The 24,355-nt window shown below is 47.7% G+C and overlaps 1 protein-coding gene across 1 annotated transcript in view; it reads right to left on the bottom strand.

The window, feature by feature from the left end:
- Positions 1-22,186, bottom strand: part of LOC126236449 (spindle and kinetochore-associated protein 1-like) — a 121,822-nt gene extending 99,636 nt beyond the window's left edge. Inside the window, exon 1 of the mRNA XM_049945768.1 lies at positions 22,123-22,186. The gene's annotated coding sequence lies outside the window, so the exon portion shown is untranslated. The remainder of the gene's footprint in view (positions 1-22,122) is intronic.
- Between the last annotated feature and the right edge of the window lie 2,169 nt (positions 22,187-24,355).

The following is a 24,355-nucleotide window of genomic DNA, read 5'->3' as shown; positions in this document are numbered from 1 at the left end:
GCCCATTGCGACTCCATCCGTTTGCTCGTAGTATTCCCCATTAAACAGAACACACGTTGAGGTCAAGACATGCCTAAAGAGTTCGGAGGTCTTCTCGTCAAATTTCTGCCCAGTAAGCTCGACTGACTCCCGTAGAGGCACCCTGGTGAATAGTGAAACCACGTTGAAGCTCACTAGGATATCAGCGTCTTTCAGTCTGAAGTTGTCGAGACGCTTCACAAAATCCACGGAATTACGGATATGGTGAGGGCATTTACCTGCATAGGGGCTAAGTAATTCAGCCAGATATTTTGCCAGCAAGTAAGTATGTGCCCTAAAGTTGCTGACAATCGGGCGCATAGGTACCCCCTCTTTGTGGACCTTAGGCAGTCCATAAAGTCTTGGTGGTACAGGTCCTTGAGGTGACAATTTCTTGGCGTCCCCCTCTGGTAGATCTGCGTCCTTGAGTAGAGCCCTGGTCTTGTTTTCCACCTTCTTCGTGGGGTCAGTGTTGATCTTCCTATAGGAGCGTACCAAGATCCTGGCTCAGACCTCTAAATATTCTGACAGAGTTATAAGGGAGGCTATCGAAATTCGCTCCAGGAAAGATCTTATCAGCCAAGATTGCGGCTACAATCTCAGCAAGGCTTGGGACCCGGCATTGAATGTAATTAAGACTCTCAGCAAGAAATACGAACTGGCGACCAGGGCAGACGTAGCAAGCACATCGACGCTACGACAAATTCCGACGCCCACATCTTCGCGACCACCGGCGCGGATGGCGAAGAGAGCAGCCCGCGGGGGGAGGGGATTTAAATCGGCCGCCTGCCCTCAGGAGTTCAGTTCGTCAGCGCACCTGACAATGGCAACAGTCAGAAATCAACTTGAAACGTGTTAAAAATGTTCAAAAACCAAGAGGGAATCATTTCAAAATCATATGAATAATCGATAGACAAATGTGCGCTGGATGCTAGGCGCTTTGTGAAACAAGTTTCTTGCCTCAAGAATATTAATTTGGCGCCCCCGTTTCCCAGTAGCATCTAGCTGCTTGCTGCGACTGCTTACACAGCCAACAGCTACGTTCCTGTAGTCAGAAGCGGGAGAATCTACTACTCAAAGGTGACTCAACTGCGCATGCGCATGAGCCCGCTCGTAACTGCTAAAATGAATCTAATGTAAACAGTTGTGACTTCACGCTCATCGGAGGCAATTTGTTGTTATGAAGCATTGTATAGTCTTCCTAAAGCCTCTGGCACACTTTGCAGTTGGCAAACGTTTGCATGAGCACTGTGTGTCGTATATGGCACATTTCCTTTGCAATTCAAGTTATTTTCGTTTTTTCTCTCGTTTATGTTTTATTGCTGAAGTATTATTCTGCAGTAGCAGGGTACAGTAATATCCTTTGTTAGAGCATCAGTTCTTACCAGTCAAAATTACAAAAATTTAAATGAAAACTAAAACAATGAAAAATTCCCAGAATTCTAAAAAATCACAGGTTTTTCTTGGTTTTCTCCTGGATGAAAAAATTCCCGGGTTTTTCCTGGATCTCCAGGGTCGTATACACCCTGACTAACGTGGCATGTGTCCACAGTCATCACTCCAATGAATAACACGTAAACAACTTGTTGCTCTAGTGCTGACCTCTCGTGGTGATTCCAAGAACTTTTCAAACCACCCTCGTATATCGATCTGTACAGTATATGCTCTTTTAGCTTTTACAACATATTCTCTTCCACTTGCACAATATATATACTTTGAACATTATTACTTAATGTACATTTAAAGTAAAAATACCGTAATTAATGTAATTTTAAATCATGTGATGATAAATTGTTACACAGTGACTTGTCCTACATCAGAACGTACCATTTGTGTTCTACATGACTTCCTGTACTAGTAATGATGTATTCAAATATCTGTTATCATGGGTGAGAGAACTAGGCTTTTTTTTAGGATAAACATGGAAATAGTATCCTTTCTTATAAAAACATCTCAATCAGCTTAGATACTTCTGTACCATGTATCATAATAACATGTGGAGACATATATTAACACAGGTGTTGAGGGTGAAATTAGTAATAATGTTTTCAGCACTTTTGGTGTGGCACATATGGTAAAAACTGCTGCAAAGATTTCAAAAAGTTCAGCTTCAATTTGAGACCATATACTTACAGAAGTTATAGGGGGAATTGTAAAATTTCAGATCTTTACTGTCAGATAATAAAGCTAGACAGGCTCAGTGAAACCTGCAAAACTGTAGGCCTAGTAAATGATTTTATCAGATCCATACCAGCCAAATTTCAGAAACAGAAAATTCCAAATGTCAAAAATTTAACGCGCGCAGGTGTCACAAGGTGTTCCAACAGAGAGAAAAGACTACACAGAAAGAGATTACAAAAAATGTTAACACATATAATGTTATACTTATTTACAAAATTTTCTCAAGTTCACAGAACACTGGCTATATTCCATCACAGGTTGCAGAGGAGAGATGAAGATGAGTAGCTTTCTTCAGAAATTCTGAAGGAAAACTATCTATGTAACATGGACCACTGCTTCTTGTTATCAAAACAGATATGGATCCTAGTGTTTCATTCGACACGGAGGACCTAAACTGATTGTGATTCTTCTTCACCAAACTGAACACACACTCACACTCAGCATTACTGTGCGGTAGGGTCAAAATAGAAAGCTTTAGCCTGGATAACCCATCGTACTTAGGAACACCATCAGCTCCATGAATGCTCATCAAGCGAGCCCATTTGGTATCATCTGTCAAGTTCTTGCTCTCAACAGTAGCAGAGTCATCAACCCGCAGGGCCACAAATTGGTTCTGAAGCACATTCATTGGTCCTCAGCTGACTCACTTCCCTTCCTCGGCAGGAATGCTGAAAACCTTTCTACAAGAAATTCTACAGAAGAAAACTTGGCGTCATCAATTTTGGAAGCTTCTGCAACCTCTGCATGCTTCAGTACTTCATCACTGAGGGGAAACTTGTTTATGATACAGGGTGTTTATAAATGAATATCAGGGTTTTAACGCTTTATAATATTGATTATATTAAACTTAAGAGTTATAAATGATATGTCAAATGAAAGAGCAACTCAAACAGTTTTACCAAGAACCTTATAAATGTTCAATGTGAGCACCATTTGTCACACAGTACACACAAAGTCTATAGCCGAGTTTTTCCCAAACGTAGATAAGTGTGTCTTCAGTGGTTGTAGCAACAGCTGCTTCACTCCGGTTTCTTAATTCAGGGAGGTCTGCTGGTAGCGGAGGTACGTACACACGATCCTTGATGAAGCCCCAAAGGAAAAAATCGCACGGTGTTAGGTCGAGTGAACGTGGAGGCCTTGACATTGGGCCCCTTGCGGCCTATCCAGCGCTCAACTACAGACTTTATGTGTGCCGTGTGACAAATGGTGCTCGCATTGACATTTATAAGGTTCTTGGTAAAACTGTTTGAGTTTCTCTTTCGTTTGACATTAAAAACTGTAAGTTTAATGTAATAAATATTATAAAGTGATAAAATCCCGATATTCATTTATAAACACCCTGTATAATCACATGCAGAGCAGAAGTAAACTGACAGACAAAAAGAATGTTTGTTTATCTTTATCATTAAGTTTCTTCACAAATTCATTTTCTGAACTCCAACAACTAGATCTCTCTGATTCTCATTAAGATGGTACTGAACATTCTGTAACAGGGAACTCCTTATAACTTTAGGTTTAACAAACCGGAAAGAAGCTGCTGTAATAGGTTCATCATTAGTTCTAACAGTTTATGAATTTGATGGGAAGCACTCTGCAGAACTGAGATTCTCAAATACAGGAATGGCAGCACAGTATGCCTTGTTTAAGCATTAAGGGAGAAACAGTTTTTTCTTCATGGGTTTGAATAATGTCATCGTCCTTCAGCACAGGAGTGTCAGATGCAAATCTCTTCGGGGGGGGGGGGGGGGGGGGGGGCAACCAATCCTGTTGACTTGACAGCCTTCCTCTTTCTATGGTCTTTAGAACCACGTAGCTCAGCTTTTGGGATTGTAAACGATTTTCAGCTACTTGGTGCACACTGAGCACACCAACGCGTGCCTCATCTGAAAGAACCCAACTAAAGGATTCCACTGCTCCAACAGTCCTTGCATATACTTTCCTAAAGATAGCCATCTTGTGCAATAATGTTTTAATATCTTCTTAGTTTCCTTGTGTGAAGCTCTTGGAACTTCTTGCAACTCTCTTCTAAATAATAGAAAATGTCGACTAAAAGTTAATCAATCTTAACAGGCAAACTGCTTGCACATTTCTCAGCAGCCAAGTTAATCAAATGACAGAGCACCCAAGCACAAAGACATATGGCTGTGCTTCCTTTAAAACAGCAGCAACTCCATTATTCTTTCCAATCATGACTGGAGCATTGTCTGAACAGAACACTACACAATTTTCAACTGGTATTTTGTAATACTCCAACTGTGAAATTAACAGATTTCCAATATCATGCCCCGTTGAATCACCCACCAAGGCTGGGACAGACAGCACCAAAGTAACTATCTTTTCCTGAAACAGGTGACGACTAAGGGATAAAGCTTAGCATCACTGTCATTGTTCCCATCTGTAGCCAAAGTAAACGGTTCACATTGCATGCAGGTAATGAGTTCATTTCTTGAATCTGTAGCCATTTCTTTCAAAGTATATCTGTAGCCATTTCTTTCAAAGTATGTGAAGTCTATGTATGACCAAAACTGTATCTTTTTGCAATTTCCAAACCAAAGAACATTTTCCTAAAAAGGGCACCAGCATGATCAGCAGCAGCTAATGGAATATTATGTTCAATTAAAAATTAAGTGAACAAACATTCTGCTCTTATTACATCAAGGTCAGCTCCAGGGGTGGTAAAAATTTAATCAATTTTCTTACTGCTAGCCTTAATTTTCATATTGGAGATGTGTTTAACGGATTTAATATGATTTATTAATTCAGTTCTTCCTCCGTAAGCAATGTTTGTATCACATGAACACGTGGAACAGAATGCAAATATTTCACCTTTCCACAATTGTATAATACACAGAAATTCAGCAGACTAGGCATCCCTGAAAGACTGATGACATCGTTTCTTCACTAAACTCATCTCGAAAACACTAAATCACACAAAAATTCATCGCACAACTGCACGAATACCAGAACCAAAGCAAACACTGCATAAAACCAACCATAAACAAAGCTTTCCTGCTAACATGCAGTCGAAACACAAAGAGTATGCAGTGATAATCTACGCGATGTGATTATTGATAGAACATTCAATCTACTTTCGCTGGCGGTGTTTCAAACACACATAGCTAATGACAAAAGCACAGGGATATTGTGCAAGAAGGGATTATGGATAATATTATTGGTCGACTTTCAGTCGAACTTCAAACACTCACATATCAGAATAGCAGCTGTTATCGAAAGCCAAAACTTAAATGCGATATGAATGCAGAGGGCAAGAACAAGCCCTGGAGTTGAAAATCCAGGAAAAAATTATGTTCATCTGGAAAACCAGAAGATTACCCCAAAATCTGGAAATCTTCTGGGAAAACCAGAAAGCTTGGCAGGTATGCAGATCATAAGCTACCTACTTTTTCTAGAGCAGGGCTTCCCAACCTTTCCAGCTGGTGGACCCCTTCTTCAGTCGAAAATCCATGGCGGAACCCTAGTCAGTCAGGAGCACAGTAACTTTAAATTTCAGAGCGAAACCCATGGGAACTGAAAGCTTCTTAATACAAGTTCCATGTTCCAGATGACACCCCCCCCCCCCCTACCCTGAAGTATCAATAGTCTTTGGTTTAGAGAAGAATGAAAACAACTTGTAGGTCAAAAATCGACTTATGTAATAAGTAGTGCACTGACAAAGGAAGTTTAACATTTAATGATGCCTGGGACCGCATACGTGCCAGCGAGCGCTGTGATTGGTCGACAAAGCTCGCTCCACACATGCGTAAAAGGTTTCAGCACATCTAGCGCCGTGAGCGGGCGCACAAACGACCCCCGTATTGTTGCGAAAAAGTCGATCAGAGAAGCCGCATTCTCCGGCACTAAACTGTGTATGCGTTCTCACTTAGGAACCACAAAGGCTGCTTGGAAATACGACCTGAATTAAAAGTACAAATGTTTTTCACACGAAAAAAAAATTGTGATGAATTTTATTTTCACATTTTTATTCAATAATTTTATTAATTATTTTACACGATTTGGTGAAGGGTGGCCGCGGACCTCCTAGAAAAAGCCGGCGGACCCCTAAGGGGTCCGCGGACCACACGTTGGGAAGCCCTGTTCTAGAGCATTGGCAAATCAAACCTGGAATGAAGTGTATATGTGAAGCAATGCAGATGTTAACACCCAAACCTCCAGTGTCAGACACTCAGATCAGTACCAAATGTTATATGTCGATAGTGTGTCATAGCGGCCCCTTATCAGTTAGAGGACCCGCACAACAGACAAGCAAGGTGGGCTGCCGACCTACCTTCAAGAGCTCAAATCGAAACATTGCTTGAGGATGTGAGCAATAACAGGCTTTCCGCATAAACACAGAACTCCTTCATGAAAAGACATATGACAGTGATCCACCAATTAGAACTCATGTGACTACACGAAGCACTCCGCTGAATCAGCATTATAAGCACACTAGGAGAGTCAGACCAGGAGTGTATACCTACACTTAGGACACCTCCGGCCAATACCTACGCCGTCTCTAGCATAGTACACCTTCACCGTAGTCTTCAGTAGCATGTTTTACCTTTGTAATTGGTAGAGTAGTATTCTGGTCATTATTTTCTTTCATTGTCTTGTATTCTTATCTGGTTTTGCCACCACAGGAATTGTGTTTCTTGTAGTTCTTGCTTTTGGAAATTAGTGCATGCCAAGAAGGCATTTTTTTAAATTATAATAAAGTGTGTTCAAACTTGATTGTTAGTTCTTTCCTGCCAACCGCAGGACACTACAGTAAATTGGCGACAAAGATAAAACTTCCATTTTCGAATGAAATGGCCTCCTCAGAGGAACTACTTCAGTCCTTGATGGAAAAACAATAGCAGATTCAGGCAGCACTCATACGGTCAGAACTTCACTAGCTCACAGAGTTGATTCCATCGTGAGTAAATTGAACACTTTGCATGTGGCTCCACCAACGTTTCCTGCTTTTGACAGGTCTGTCGAAGCATGGTCAAATTATCTGAAACTGCTGGAACAACATTTACTGGCACATGGGATCCACGATGAAAATCAAAGTCAGTTTCCCCCCCCCAACAGTCGGTCGACAGGTGTATTGTTTAATTCAACAACTGAATCCTGAGCAATCCCCTCCCGATCTCTCCTTTACCCATATTAAGGGCTGCCTTTTTGAGTACTTTGACGCAAAAATACATGTCAGCTCCATCCGTCAGACTTTCTTTTCTTGTAGAAACTCCCCAGGTCAGACATATCGGGAATGGATTATGACGCTCCAGTGTCTCCCCCATGATTGTAAATTCCGGTGTGCCAACGTTGCCTGCAAGCAGTCTTATGCCTCTTTGTTGATACGCGATATGGTGGTGTTTCACGCACCAGATGAGGGTCTTCGGGCTGATATTTTGAAGTTACAGGACCCTTCCCTCGACACCTGTCTGCTGATCATTCGTGCGTTTGAACAGTCTCACCGGTACAACTGCTGCGTCTTGATCCGGCTATTTTCATGGTTCGCCATTTGCCTAGCGCAGAGCAAGAGTCTCGTCAATCCGTCGGTCCATCCAGTGACAGAGAATCTTTCGCTTGTTTTCCATCCTGTTTGGACTGTTTCTAGACTCACCAATGGTCGGAGTGCCCCCACCGGCAAGCAAGGTGCATGGCTTGCAGCCGAGCGGGCCATATCACCGTGGTAAGTCAGGCTTCACAGAAACATCGCGTAGATGCCACGCTCCCTGCGGACGCACAGGCTTGTCACGAATCTTCACCTCCAGACCTGGAAGCCTTGCATTCCATTGACAGACAAGTATTCTCCATCATTCCTCAGTCAGAGGCCCGTTTTCTCCTTACCTTGGAGGTAGCACATGTTCCGGTGATCTTCCAAATCGACACATCATCCATTTCTATTGTGGATGGTGCCACACACCACCAACACTTGGGTTCGCTGGCTTTATCCCTATACACTCGTGCCTTGCATAGTTTCAGTAATCACCCAATATCAGTCGACGGCATTTTTTCCATACACAGATCTCTTACAATGGTTGTTCCTTCACCGCTCAGTTTTTGATGGTCAGCTCTCCCAGTACTACTAACCTTTTGGGTGTGGACATTTTTGGTCCTCTGGGTTTGTCAGTGCAGGACAAGGTACAGGCAGTTTAGATCCCCTCCTTGTCCCATTCCTCAGCAAATGCGAAACGTTGTTCTCATCCTCCACACCAGGGATGAATGGTTTCACAGCGCATGATCAGATTCTTCCCTCTGCTGTCCCTCATTTTTTTAAGGCCCGACCAGTCTCTCCAAGACTTCGCCGTTTACAAGACGAAGGCATCCTTTCTCCCATCGTGCACAGTCGCTTGGCAACACCTATTGTAACAGTTGAGAAGCCAAACGGTGCTTTACCCATCTGTGGCGATTTTAAGGTCACAGTCAATTCTCAGTCCGTCATCAATGCATAACCTATCCCATAGGTGGACGATATACTCACACGTCTTGTGGGCTCAACCATTTTCACCAAAACTGATTTGCCCGATGCTTATTTGCAGCTGCCGCTGGACGATGAATCACAGCAGATCCTAGTCATCAACACCCTGTGTTGCCTTTTCTGGTACAACCACCTCCCAATTGGCATTTCCAGCAGCCCTGCCATTTTCCAATGTTATTTGGAATGCCTCACAAGTCAGGTGCTTAGGGTGGCAAATTATCTGCATGATGTCACTGTCGGTGGCACGTCCGCAGTGGACCTCGCAGACAAGTTGGATAGGCCATTTCAGGTTTTTTTTTTTTTTTATGCTAACCTGCATTGCCAGAAAGAAAGGTGTGAATTTTTTGCGCAAGAGGTCAGTTATCTCGGGTTCATGATTGATGCCTGCAGCCTACATGAAGTATGTCGAAGTGATTCGAAACCTGCCTCCTCCCACCAACGTGAAGCAACTGCAATCCATCCTCTGTCAAATCAACTATTATTGGCGTTTTATACCCCACACCGCCGAGATTTCAGCACACCTGACCAGGTTATTGTGCAAGGGTGCGCATTGGGCTTGGAACACGGCGTGTGAACAGGCTTTCACACGTCTCAAGTCAGCTCTCTTCTGCCCTCCTGGCCACTTACAATCCTCCCCTGCCCTTAATCGTCGCCGCCAATGCATCAGACATGGGTGCGGTTCTCTCACAAGCGGTCGACAGCATTGAGATGCCAGTAGCTTTCGCATCCAAAAAACTGACCTATGCTCAAACCAAATATAGTCAAATTGAAAAGGAAGCTTTGGCACTGGTTTTTGGCCTAACAAAATTCTACAATTTTATGTACGGTCATCTTTTCATTCTGCAGACTGACCACAAACCTTTTGGTTTATTTGTTTCTCCGGGGCGCCGCAGTGCCTACCTGGACAGTGCACTGCCTCCTGCATTGGGCGTTCTTCCTGGTGACGTTCAACCAATGCTGTCTATCACACCTCTGGACGGGCTTCCGTTGGATGCTGATGCAGTCCGGCAGGTCACGGCTCAGGATCAGATGCTGCAAGATCTCTACCACCACATGCATTGCACCTCTACCTCCTCCACGCTGGCCATTGGGGCATCATCCTCACCAAACAGCTGGTCCACCGACACATTTACTGGTGCGGTTTGGATTAAGACATTGCCTCCCTTGTGTCAGCCTGCGCCAAGTGCCAAACACGTCAGGCAGCACCCCAGCATCAGTAATTTTCATGGCTGGATGCAGCTGCTCCGTGGGAAAGTCTCCATTTGGATTTCTCAGTTCCAAGTGGCTCATACTGATAGACTCTGGGTCGGGATACCCTTATGTCTTCCGCATGATGATCAGCACTTCTGCTAAGACTATCAAAATTCCCTGGCACCTCTTTGCTATCAAGGGACTCCCCAAAACTATCATTACGGATAATGGTCCACAGTTTACTTCGACCAAGTTTAAGCAATTCTGTACTACCAATGGAATTTCCCTCGTCCATACTGCCCCATTTCACCCTGCATCAAATGGTCGGGCAGAATGTTTTGTGCGGACGTTCAAGACCCAGCTCGGTAAGCTGCTGAGCCATCACCCTCTGGAGGACGCCATGCTTCTTTTTTTGGCTACATACCGCACCACCCACTATGCCGGTAAAAGTCTAGTGGAGATACTTTATGGTTGACCATTCTGCTCTCCCTTATCAGTTCCCAAGGCTTCTAACCCTCCCGCCCGCATTCTGGCACACTCCTTCTGCATCAAGCAGGAGGTCTGGGTGCGTATCTTGTCTCATCCACGGGCAAGCTGGGTGCCTGAAATCATCACCAAGCTCTGCGTCCAGGCAATGGCGTTTCTCCAGTGGGCTGACAGTTTTGCCGGCACCTCAACCAGCTCCGCCCCCATCTACTGGACCACGACACCCCAGGGGAGCTGCCAGTGCATATCGCCAGCCGCCCTGTGACGGAACCTCCACTTCAACCCCAGCCAGTGTGTCTGCTGCCAGCAGCTCCTGCTGCGTCACCACCTCCCGACCCTGCCGGCCACTAATCCATGGATGTCAACTAGGACGCCCCTACTCCAATGGACGTTTGTGGTGCTGTGCATTCTTTTTCCAGGGGGAGAAATGTCGTAGCAGCCCCTTATCAGTTAGAGGGCCTGCACAACAGATAAATGAGGTGCGCTGCTGACCTCCCTTCAAGAGCTCAGATCGAAACATCGCCAGTGGATGTAAATAATAACAGGCTTTCTGCATAAACACAGAACTGCTTCACGAAAAGACATGTGACAATGATCCACCAATTGGAACTCATGTGCCTACGTGCTGCACTCTGCCAAATTGGCATTATAAGCATGCCAGCAGAGTCAGACCGGCAGCATGCACCTAGAGTTAGGACAGCTCCACCCAATACTTACACCGGCTCTAGCATACTAGACACTCGCCATAGCATTCAGTAGCAGTTGGTAGAGCAGTATTTTGGTCATTATTTTCTTTATTGTCTTGTGCTCTTATCTGGTTTTGCCACCACATGAACTGTTGTGTTTCTTGTTCTTGCATTTGGAAATTAGTGCATGCCAAGAAGGCTTTTTATTACAATAAAGTGTGTCCAAACTTGGTTGTTAGTTCTTTCCTGCCAACCGCAGGACACTACAGTGACTATCAAACTTAACTCCGATTTAGTCTGTACTATGTGCTGTTGTTCAGCATAACAGGAATAAGTCTTAATTAAATGTAACACCACAACTATGGAGTACAGGAAAAGCATGATTGTGAGTAACTAATATGCACAGCTTCCATGGGGAAGTTAGTAAAGCGTTAGATTGCTGTACCAAAGGTCCTGATTTCATTCCCCAATTACGACTTTTTTTCCTTCTGAAAGTGTTGTATGGGACTATCAATACTGCCAAACGTGTGATGCAATTGTTTCTTTATTCTACTCTTCCGATTGTTTATGTTTATTCTGTGAAAACTACAAATGCACTATCAACTTCATCACCTGTTGTGTCCGTTCTGTCATACATGTCTGATAGAATACCACACCTACATATACCAATTTACTCTATATGTTTGCTACCTTCAACAAAGAAAGGAAAAGCAGACTGCCAAGACAACATTGTTACAAACTCCAAAAAGTCCTTTTACATGACAGAAAATGTTCTTCCCTATAACAGTTTCACTTGAAAACAGTTAAAACAAATTGTCACCAATGTGGTTTGAATACGAGACTCTTGGTACAACAACCTTACACTCTACGATCTCACCCACAAGAGATCTACAAAACTGTCACTCACAGATATGCCTCTCATGTGCTCCGTAGTTGTGGTGTTACTTTTGATTGGCGTTTGTGCATGTTCTAGCTGGCAGCACATAGCACTCAGTAAATCGGTGTTTTGCTTGATACTCTATCCACATACAACATTTGGTACCGATCTGAGTGCCTGACATCTGGAGGTTTAGGTGCCAGTTCACTAAATTCTGCACATTGTTTAAATTAACTTTTGAGGCTCCGTTTCCAAAAGTAGCTATTTCTACTGTAGCAGCTAAGGAAAACAGGTGCATAACTGCGGGTATTAGAAATTCCTCAGTTCTTTGCGAAAGCACTGCACTAATCCAGTTCCAAAAGCACTACACTAATCCAGTTCCTTGAGGTATTCACAGTTATAAAAATATATATAGGAGGATACTGCTTGCAAAAAAAAAAAAAAAAAAAAAAAAAAAAAAAAAAATTATAATAATAATAATTCAATGACAAATTAATATATAATGCAGGAAACAAGAGCAAAGTGGTGTGGGATATTATACAACAAAAAACTGAAAAAGGTAGACAAGTATAAGAAACTGCAGTAGGCTAGTTCAAAAGAAAAACATCTTTTGCATGCTGCACATTAAGGTTTTTTAATTTAAATGCAAGTATTCTTTTTTTTTTCCGTGGGGTTTAAGGGCACTCAACTACTGAGGTCATTTGCGCCCAGTCACAATTGTTAGAGGACATAGAATCTAGTAAAACTCAAGGGGAGGGGGGGGGGGGGGGACACCAGGAAGTCCTTACAAAGATGCACATAAAATAAGTAAAAGAGTTAGATGTCGTTGGACAAGCCAGTCAAAGTTATAAAACGAGCAGCTGCTCAAGCGTCATCAGCTAAAATATCCGGTAAAGTACATGGCAGGGACAGGACAACACGAGATTGACTAAAGCGGGGACACGACAATAAAACATGGCGCACTGTTAATGCTTGACCACAAGGGCACTGCGGGGCTGGGTCACCGGAGAGCAGGTAGCGGTGGCTAAACCGGCAATGCCCAATCCGCAACCTGGTCAGAAGGACCTCTTCTCGCCGAGATGGTCGGGAGGAGGTTGTCCAAGCAGTTGGGAGCGGTTTTACTGCCCGGAGCTTGTTTCCGTGAAGGGATGACCAAGCATCCCACCACAACGACACAAGCCTCTTACAAACAACCCCACGAACGTCAGATGACGGGACACAATGGGAGGCTGGCCGAGGCAGGAGGACTGCAGCCTTGGCTGCAGCATCAGCAGCCTCATTCCCAGGCACTCCTACAAGTCCGGGAACCCACAGAAAGCTGACAGGAGAACCATTATCAGCGAAAGAATGGAGGGACTGCTGGATCTGTTGCACCAAGGGATGGACCGGATATGGAGCTCCAAGGCTCTGAAGAGCACTGAGTGAATCAGAGCAGAGTACATACGATGAATGACGGTGGCGGTGGGCATACTGAATGGCCTGATGGAGAGCAAAAAGCTCGGCCGTAAAGTTGGAACATTGGTCGAGGAGTCGGTATTTAAAGGTGACGGCCTCGACGACAAAGGCACAGCCGACACCATCGTCAGTTTTGGAGCCATCGGTGTAAAGAAAGGTGTGACCGGCAAGTCGAGCACGAAGTTCGACAAACCGTGAGCAATACACTGCAGCCGGAGTACCCTCCTTCGGGAGTGAGCTGAGGTCGAGACAAATATGAACCGGAGCCTAGAGCCAAGGTGGTGTCGGGCTCTCACCCTCTCTGAAGTTGGTAGGGAGGGCAAAATCCAATTGTCCAAGCAGGCGACGGAAGCGGACTCCAGGGGGCAACAGGGCAGACACATATAACCCGTACTGACGGTCAAGAGAATCGGCGAAGAAGGACTGATAAGAGGGGTGGTCGGGCATTGACAACAGCCGGCAGGCATACCGACACAGCAGTACGTCGCGCCGGTAGGTCAATGGTAATTCGGCAGCTTCAGCATAAAGACTCTCGACGGGACTAGTGTAGAAGGCTCTGGTCGCAAGACGTAACCCTCGATGGTGGATGGAGTTGAGACGGCGTAAGAGGGATGGCCGAGCAGACGAGTAGACGAAGGTCCCATAATCCAGCTTCGATCGGACTATGGACCGATACAAGCGAAGCAGGACAGTGCGATCCGCTCCCCAAGATGAACCACTAAGAACTCTGAGGACATTAAGGGAACGTGTACAACGGGCCGCCAAATAAGAGACGTGCGGAGACCAACAAAGTTTCCTGTCCAATGTGAGCCCTACGAACTTAGTTGTTTCCACGAACGGGAGAACAACGGGACCGAGATGTAAGGATGGCGGAAGGAACGCTTTATATCGCCAAAAGTTGATACAAACTGCCTTCTCTTCAGAGAACCGGAAGCCATTTGCCACGCTCGCTGCTCCAGGAGGCATGTTCTCTGGGCACTGCAGTAGATCGCGAAGTCATCGACAAAGAGAGAGCCTGAGACATTAGGTGGAATGCAATCCATAATTGGATTGATCGCGATGGCAAAAAGGGCTACGATCAAGACGGAGCCCTGAGGCACTCCGTTCTCCTGGAGGAAGACGTCGGACAATACAGAACCCATACGTACCCTAAACTTTCGATCCGTTAAAAAGGAATAAATAAAAAGGGGCAGGCGACCGTGTAGGCCCCACCTGTGCATAGTGCGGAGGATACCTCCTCTCCAACAGGTATCATAAGCCTTCTCCAAATCGAAGAACACGGCTACCGTTTGGCGCCTTCGCAAAAAGTTGTTCATGATGAATGTCGACAAGGTCACAAGGTGGTCAACAGCGGAACGGCGGCGACGAAAGCCGCATTGGACATTGGTAAGTAGCCGTCGAGATTCAAGAATCCAGACTAACCGAGCATTAACCATGCGCTCCATCACCTTACAGACACAGCTTGTAAAAGAGAAATGGGGCGGTAACTAGAAGGAAGGTGTCGATCCTTCCCGGGTTTGGGTATAGGAACAACGACGGCGTCACGCCAACGCATGGGGACCTCACCTTTGGTCCAGACACGATTGTAGGTACGAAGAAGGAAGCTTTTCCCCGCCGGAGAAAGGTGTGCCAGCATCTGAACGTGAATGGCATCTGGCCCCGGAGCAGAGGACCGGGACAGTGCAAGCGCACATTCGAGTTCCCGCATAGTAAAGGGGGCATTATAAGTTTCCAGATTCGGCGAGTGGAAGGAAGGTCGCCGAGCCTCTTCTGCCTCTTTCCTGGGAAGGAAGGCAGGGTGGTAATGGGCGGAGCTTGAAACCTCCGCGAAAAAGCGGCCGAAGGCGTTGGAGACAGCCACAGGATCAACAAGGACCTCATTGGTTGGTTGGTTTGTGGGATTAAAGGGACCAGACTGCGACGGTCATCGGTCCCTTTTTCCAAAAAAAAATTAAAACCACCCAAAGAGAATAAAAACGAACAGGAAAGACGTCAGACGACACAGGACAAGAAATACTCCGACAGAGATCAGACAAAATAAATTAAAATCACACAGAGTGTGACGGTGGTTGGCCGACCATAGAAATAAAAAAGGAAAAGCCAACCAGTTAAAACACATTAAAAAATCAGTTTAAAACCGGAGGCCAAAGGCCAGAATCCACACAAAACAATAAGATAAAACAGAAACACTTAGATTAAATGATAAAAAACCCCTGCCTGAATAAAACGTAAAACTAAGCCAGCCATAGCAGGTTCATCAGATAAAAGGGCAGGGAGCGTGTCAGGCAGTGCAAACGTCTGCCTGAGCACAGCTAAAAGCGGACACTCCAATAAAATGTGCACCACAGAGAAAACGGAGCCGCAGCGACACAGAGGTTGGTCCTCACGGCGCAATAAGTGGCCGTGTGTGAGCCGATTGCACCCAATGCGCAGCCGGCAGAGGACAACAGACTCCTGGCGAGAGACCCGAATGGACGACCGCCACACAGTCGTCGACGCCTTGATACGACGGAGTTTGTTTGGTACGGGCAGGTTGCGCCATTCAGCGTCCCAGAAATCGAAAATTTTGCAGCGTAATAAGGCCCGCAAATCAGTCGCCGGGAGGCCAATGTCCAGGGTGGGTTCACTAGTGGCCTGTTTGGCCAGGCGGTCAACACGTTCATTGCCCGGGATACCGACGTGACCGGGGGTCCACACAAAGACCACAGAGCGGCCGCGACGTGCAAGAGTATGCAGGGACTCATGGATAGCCATCACCAGACGGGAACGAGGGAAACACTGGTCGAGAGCTCGTAAACCGCTCAGGGAATCGCTACAGATAACGAAGGACTCACCTGAGCAGGAGCGGATATACTCTAGGGCACAAAAGATGGCGACTAGCTCAGCAGTGTAAACGCTGCAGCCAGCCGGCAAGGAACGTTGTTCGGAATGGTCCCCTAGAGTTAGCGCATACCCGACACGACCAGCAACCATCGAACCGTCAGTGTAAACAATTCCAGAGCCCTGATACGTGGCCAGGATGGAATAAAAGCGGCGGCGGAAGGCCTTCAAGCCCTGTGCCAAGTCGAGCCGAAGGCAAGGGCGAGGAACACATCACGGGGGTGTACGCAGAGGTGCCCGGAAAGGAGGCGGAACAGGGAAAAACCCAAGCCCGGAGAGAAGCTCCTTGACATGTACAGCGATCAGACAACCCGACTGGGGCCGACGGTCTGGCAGATGGACGACTGACTGCGGGAACAGGACACGGTAATTTGGATGCCCGGGCAAGCTAAAAACATGGGCAGCACAAGCAGCCAGTAATTGTTGGCGTCGTAACCGCAGTGGAGGGACACCTGCCTCCACTAGTATGCTGTCCACCGGGCTGGTGCGGAAGGCACCAGTGGCAAGGCGTATCCCGCTGTGGAGGATTAGGTCCAGCACCCGCAACGCAGATGGGGAAGCTGAGCCATAAGCCAGGCTCCCAGAATCCAGACGAGACTGGATTAACGCCTGGTAGAGCCGGAACAGGGTGGAGCGGTCGGCGCCCCAGCGGGTGTGGCTCAAACATCGCAGAGCATTGAGATGCCGCCAACACGCCTGTTTGAGCTGCCGGATATGAGGCAGCCAAGTCAACCGGGCATCGAAAACCACCCCCAAAAACCTGTGTGATTCCACCACTGAAAGAAGTTCGCCGTTAAGAGAAAGCTGCGGCTCCGGGTGGACAGTACGTCGCCGGCAGAAATGCATAACGCAGGTCTTAGTTGCCGAAAACTGGAACCCATGAGCTACAGCCCAAGATTGCGCCTTGCGGATTGTGCCCTGTAGCTGACGTTCAGCAGCTGCAATGCCAATAGAGCTGTAGTAAAGGCAGAAGTCGTCAGCATACAGGGAAGCGGAGACAGAACTTCCCACGGCCGCAGCGAGCCCGTTAATGGCTATTAAAAACACGCAGACACTTAAAACAGAACCCTGCGGCACGCCGTTCTCCTGGACGTGGGAGGAACTATATGAGGCTGCGACTTGCACGCGGAAGGTACGATACGACAGGAAATTGCGGATAAAGATCGGCAGAGAGCCCCGAAGACCCCATCCATGAAGCGTAGAAAGGATGTGATGACGCCATGTCGTATCGTATGCCTTCCGCATGTCGAAAAAGACAGCGACCAGCTGCTGACGGCGGGCAAAGGCAGTACGGATGGCCGACTCCAGGCTCACCAGATTGTCGGCGGCGGAGCGGCCTTTACAGAACCCACCCTGAGACAGAGCCAGAAGGCCCCGAGACTCCAGTACCCAATTCAAGCGCCGGCTCACCATCCGTTCGAGAAGCTTGCAAAGAACGTTGGTGAGGCTAATGGGGCGGTAGCTGTCCACCTCCAAAGGGCTCTTGCCTGGTTTCAAAAAGGGGATGACAATGCTTTCCCACCATTGCGACGGAAACTCACCCTCGACCCAGAGACGGTTGTAAAGGTCGAGGAGGCGTCGCTTGCAGTCCACCGAAAGGTGTTTCAGCATCTGACAGTGGATGCGATCGGGCCCGGGAGCGGTATCAGGGCAAGCGGCAAGGGCACTGTGAAATTCCCACTCACTGAATGGAGCATTGTAGGATTCAGAAGTGTGGGTGCGAAACGAAAGGCTCCGACGTTCCATCCGCTCTTTAATGGAGCGGAAGGCCTGGGGGTAATTCGCAGAAGCGGAACTCGTAGCAAAATGCTCTGCTAAGCGGTTTGCAATGACGTCGGAGTCAGTACAAACTGCTCCATTCAGTGAGAGCGCAGGGACGCTGACAGGGGTCCGATAGCCGTAGACGCGTCGAATCTTGGCCCAGACCTGCGATGGAGTGACATGGAGGCCAATGGTGGACACATACCGCTCCCAGCACTCCTTCTTGCCTTGGCGGATAAGGAGGCGGGCCCGCGCACGCAGCCGTTTGAAGGCGATAAGGTGGTCTATGGAGGGATGTCGTTTGTGACACTGGAGCGCCCGCCAGCGATCTTTAATCACTTCAGCGATCTCAGGCGACCACCAAGGCACAGCCCTCCGCCGAGGAGACCCAGAAGAACGGGGAATGGCTGATTTGGCGGCAGTAACGATGCCGGTAGTGACCGATTGAACCACCGCATCAATGTCATCAGTAGAGAGAGGCTCAATAGCGGCAGTGGAGGAGAACAAGTCCCAGTCAGCCTTATTCATAGCCCATCTACTAGGGCGCCCAGAAGAGTGACGCTGTGGTAGTGACAGAAAGATCGGAAAGTGGTCACTACCACACAGGTCGTCATGCACACTCCATTGGACAGACGGCAAGAGGCTAGGGCTACAGATTGAAAGGTCAATGGCGGAGTATGTGCCATGCGCCACACTGAAGTGTGTGAAGGCACCATTATTTAACAGCGAGAGATCGAGCTGCGACAATAAATGCTCAACGATGGCGCCTCGACCTGCTGCCACTGACCCACCCCAAAGAGGGTTGTGGGCGTTGAAGTCGCCCAATAGCAAGAAAGGTGGCGGCAATTGGGCTACCAGTGCAGCCAGGACATGCTGCGAGACATCACCATCCGGTGGAAGGTAAAGATTGCAGACGGTAACAGCCTGTGGCGTCCACACCCGAACAGCGACAGCCTCTAAAGGTGTTTGGAGAGGGACAGACTCGCTGTGCAGAGTGTGAAGGACATATAGGCAGATGCCACCAGACACCCTTTCATAAGCTGCTCGGTTCTTATAATAACCCCGATAGCCACGGAGGGCGGGGGTTCGCATTGCTGGGAACCAAGTTTCCTGAAGAGCAATGCAGAAGAAGGGGTGAAGGCTGATAAGTTGGCGGAGCTCAGCTAGATGGTGGAAGAAACCGCTGCAGTTCCACTGGAGGATGGTATTGTCCATGGCGGAGAAAGGCGTGACGGGACTGGGAAGGCAGATTACGCCACTGGGTCACCTGCTGCCTCCGACTGAGCACCTGTGCTAGTGCTATCCATGGCGTCTGAGGGACCGGCGAGATCGAGGTCCTCAGCGGACGCCAGAATCTTCACCTCGTCCTCAGACGCAGAGCTGGAAGGTTGCGGTGGGGTGGCTGCCACCACGAATTCCTTGGGCTTAGAGCTCTTCTTCTTTGATTTCTCACACTGCTCCTTGGGTTTAACTGGCTGGGAGGGCTTCACCGATTCAGTCTCTGGGACTGAGGAGGATCGTGAAGCCCTTCGACCAGCTGATTGCGGGCACTTACGCCACTGTCGGTCGTCAGCCTTCCCACTGGTGGAAACCTGGGAAGGGAGGGACCCAAGGGACCCCTTGCGAGCGTGAGAAGCCGAAGAAGTTGGACACTTCTCCGGCTTAGAAGCAGGGACGGACGTCCCTGATGGGGGGGGGGGGGGGATGCTGTTGCCCCTGAGGTAGGTGGCGTAGGAGCAACCCGGTGGGTAGAGCCCCCCACTGGCAAGGGGGCAGGAGGAGTTGTACCAATCAGCGATCCGTCAGGAAGTCGCGAAACTGATGGGGCGAGCACAGGTGTTGTAGCAGCGGCGTAGGATGATGTCATTCTCACGGGATGTAATCGGTCGTATTTCCTTTTGGCCTCAGTATAAGTCAGTCGGTCCAGGGTCTTATATTCCATGCTTTTGTGTTCTATCTGGAAGATTCTGCAGTCTGGCGAGCAAGGTGAATGGTGCTCCCCACAGTTGACACAGATGGGAGGCGGGGCACATTGAGTATTGGGATGAGACGGGCGTCCGCAATCTCGACATGTGAGGCTGGAAGTGCAGCGGGAAGACATATGGCCGAACTTCCAGCACTTGAAGCACCGCATCGGGGGAGGAGTATAGGGCCTGACATCACATCGGTAGACCATCACCTTGACCTTTTCCGGTAACGTATCACCCGCGAAGGCCAAGATGAAGGCACCGGTAGCTATCTGATTTTCCTTCGGACCCCGATGAACGCGCCGGACGAAATGTACACCTCTGCGCTCTAAGTTGGCGCGCAGCTCGTCATCAGACTGCAAAAGAAGGTCCTTATGGTAAATAACTCCCTGGACCATATTTAAACTCTTATGCGGTGTGATCGTAACAGCAACATCCCCCAACTTGTCACAAGCAAGTAACCGCCGTGACTGGGCAGAGGATGCCGTTTGTATCAGGACCGATCCAGAGCGCATTTTTGACAAACCCTCCACCTCCCCAAACTTGTCCTCTAAATGCTCGACGAAGAACTGAGGCTTTGTGGAGAGAAAAGACTCCCCATCAGCTCTCGTACAAACTAAGAATCGGGGCGAATATTTGCCACTGCCATCCTGAGATTTACGTTCCTCCCACGGCGTGGCCAGAGAGGGGAACGTTTTGGGATTGTATTTTTCAGCATTAAATTGAGCCCGAGAACGCTTAGAGACTGCTGGCGGCTGGCCGCCAGCGAGAGATGATGTACCACGCTTCATTGCGGGTCATCCGCCCTGATGCCACCTACTCCGACCAAGGGCCCTCCCCACGGGCGCCACCCAGCCGCAGCAATAGCCACCTGGCAGGACGGCCATTGCCGGGAGTCCTGATGCCCCAAGGAGATGGGCATCTACTCCTTGGCATACGTGGGGAGTTAACGGCGCAGGCATCAGTAGAGCGATCCCTGTGTTGTCAGGGGGCTACAACCAAGAGGGTACATGGCGGCCCCACCACAACGGGCTGGCTACCGTGCTGGATCTTAGGTGCAAAACTGTTTAAGGTCGTCGTCGCAGGTAAAAGAAACACTGCAGAGTGCAGCGTGGTAATCGCCCAAGAGATCGAAAACGAGCGGGACACCATTGCAACGACGAGAAAGCCGGCTAAAGGTCTAATTGCACGACGGATACAGTGCACCATGTAAGGCGCCCTTCCCCAATTGGCTCGCTCTTCGGAAGAATTTAGAAAGATGGAGGTCAAACCCGAGAGGGGACCATCACATAAGGCCGAAACATTTGAGACTCCTTTTAGTCGCCTCTTACGACAGGCAGGAATACCGCGGGCCTATTCTTACCCCCGAACCCGCAGGGGGGACCGATCAGGCGTTTAGGCCCAATTTGAGGAATAGTGGGTGTGGTTACAACGCCTTTACAATGCTGAGTGCCAATGTCTTAGTGCACTGAGGACCAGTGATACACACCACGTAAGGCGTCCTTCCCCAAAAGGCTCGTACTTCTGTAGAATTTTGAAAAATGGAGGTCAAACCCCAAGGGGGACCATTACATGGAAGGCCGAAACGGTTGAAACTCCTTTTAGTCGCCTCTTACGACAGGCAGGAATACCTCGGGCCTATTCTTACCCCGGACCCGCAGGGGGGTAAATGCAAGTATAACAACATACAAATCAAAGATGGGAATCGGGTAATAGAAAGTTGTCGGGCATTAGCAAATTCTGCAAATGATTATTTCTCTGCTATTGCAGAGAAGCTGCAGTAAAATCTTCCTGAAACACATGTAGCACTAGCAGTGACTTATCCAGAAAGCACAACGATGTTAATTTCCACATCAGAGCTGGAACTTTAGAAAAGAGAAGAACAATTAAGAAATAAGAAATCAGCAGACATAGTTGAGGTTCCTGTCTTTGTTTTGGAGGTGTGCATACATAGCCCACAAGCCCCTTTAACAGAGATAATAAGTGGATCAATTAAGTTCATGTGTCTCCCCAGAGTACCTGAAAATGTTCAAATGTGTGAATTATAAGGGACCAAACTGCCTAGGTCATTGGTCCCTAGACTTACAATCTACTTAAACTAACTTATACTAAGAACAACACACACACACACACACATTCCCGAGGGAGGACTCAAACCTCCGGCGGGAGGGGCCGCGCAGTCCGTGACATGACGCCTCAAACCGCGCAGCCACTCCGCGCGGCAGAGTACCTGAAACATGCATAAGTGGTACCCTTACTAAAGAAAGGTAATGTGGAAATAATTTAAAGGCCAGATTCACTGCTGTGCTCACTCTCAAAAACAACTGAAGAAATCATAAAAGAGAAACTCCTGAGTTACATGAATAAATGCAACCTCTTTAACGAAGCAGTTTGATTTCCAATGTGGAAGAAGTAAAATATCAGTAACTGTAGAGGTCACGAAAACGATACTTGAAGTCCTCAATAGGGATCATTATGTTACAGGCATTTTGTTAGAATTGTGTAGGGCTTTTCATACTTGGCCATAAAATACTATAGACAAGCTAGAAGTGCCAAGTGTAAGAGGAACTGTGAATGAGTGGTTTCTGTCTTAGAAAACAGGGTGCAAAAGGTGTAGATTGTCCACACATGCTGCTACTGATAATTTTTTTGTAAATTGTCAGACAAAAAATATATGAACATTGGTGTTTGTCAGGGTAGTGTATTGGGTCATATACTGTTCTTAATACACATCAATAACTTTCCAAGACAGTGTAAAACATGGAGAGAAAGTTCTCTTTGCCAACGACAGCACATCACAGCCACTGACAAAACATCCGATCTTCTATTAGGGAAAGCGAATGAAACCCTCAAGGGTGTTTACAGTTGGGCAGTGTGTAATAAATTAACAACAAACACAAATAAAACTAACAGTAGTATGCACTTGTTATCCTCTGGCGAGCTAGAGTAATTAACATAACCATCCCCCACCCTCCCAAACACACACACACACACACACACACACACACACACACACACACACACACACACACACACACGCACACACACACGCGCGCCTATGCCTCTATATGGTGCTGGCTACACCTAATTGCCAATACTATTTTTTGGCTAGTGGCCTGGTTTTGCTGGGAGTAGTGTCAGCCAGGTGTATAGAAAGAGAGGGAGGAGGCAGGCAGGCAGGCAGGCAGGCAGGCAGGCAGAGGGACAGGGAGTTAGTGGCTTGTGGCTCAGAATGAGGTGGCCAATTTGCTGACCAGAAAAGCGGGAGGAAGGGATGGCAGGTCTTTGGGCTGGCACATCCCACCAGGAACGCGGCACATGCTGAAGGCAACATGAATAGGAAAGGGGTGACAGAATGGAGGAAGGGGAAACTGTTGGGTTGAGGGTGTGGGGACAGTGGGTTACCTGAGATAGAGGCCCAGATGATTCCGTGAAAGAAGGATGTGTTGTAAGGCCAACTTCTAACTGTTTAGTCCGAGAAGCTGTTGGTGAAGGGAAAGATCCATACGGCTGTTTGTGAAGCAGCCATTGAAACTGAGCGTGTTTCTGCATGTTGTGCCACTGGGTGGCCAACTTCATTCTTGACAACAGTTTGGAAGCAGCCATTCATCTTCCTGGACAGCTGGTTGGTTATACCAACATAAAAAGTTGAGCACTGTTTGCAGCAGAGTTGATATATGACATGGCTGCTCCCGCTCAGCCTCTGATGGTGAAGGATAAGCCCGTGACAGGACTGGAATAGGAGGTGCTGGGTGGGTGGAATGGATAGGTCTTGCACCTTGGTCTGCCACAGGGAGAGGGAGTGGCATGAGGATAGACTAGGCTGTTGTGTAGGTTGGTGGGCAATGGAACAAAATTTTAGGAAGGGTGGGAAGAATCCTGAGTAGGATGTGTCATTGTAGGGCACGATGAGAGAGTCAAAGCCCTGGCGAAGGACCTGGTTCAGTTGTTCCAGTTCAGGGTGATGATATTTGATGACTGGGGGGGGGGGGGGGACCTCCTTTGTAGCTGAGCCGTGGTGGTGGTGGTGGGTTGGAGGTGTGTGAGGATACAGCACGGGAAATCTGTTTGTGGTCCAGGTTTGGAGGGTATTGCCCATATGAGACCTCTGTGAGGCCTTCAGTATATTAAGGAGGGGAGTTCTCATAACTGCAGTTATGTTGTCTGCAGATGGCTAGGCTATGATGATGATGATGATGATGATTGGTTTGTGGGGCACTCAACTTTGTGGTCGTCAGTGCCCATACAAAGTCCCAATGTTTACACAGTCCTATATTTTTACACAGTCCAATCTAGGACCGTCATGAATGAAGAGAATGAAATGACGGAGGACAACACAAATACTCAGTCCCCAGGCAAAGAAAATCCCCAACCCAGCCGGGAACAGAGG

Source organism: Schistocerca nitens, chromosome 2 (genome assembly GCF_023898315.1).
Source record: "Schistocerca nitens isolate TAMUIC-IGC-003100 chromosome 2, iqSchNite1.1, whole genome shotgun sequence".
Taxonomy (NCBI): domain Eukaryota; kingdom Metazoa; phylum Arthropoda; class Insecta; order Orthoptera; family Acrididae; genus Schistocerca; species Schistocerca nitens.
This window is presented reverse-complemented; position numbering and strand designations above follow the sequence as displayed.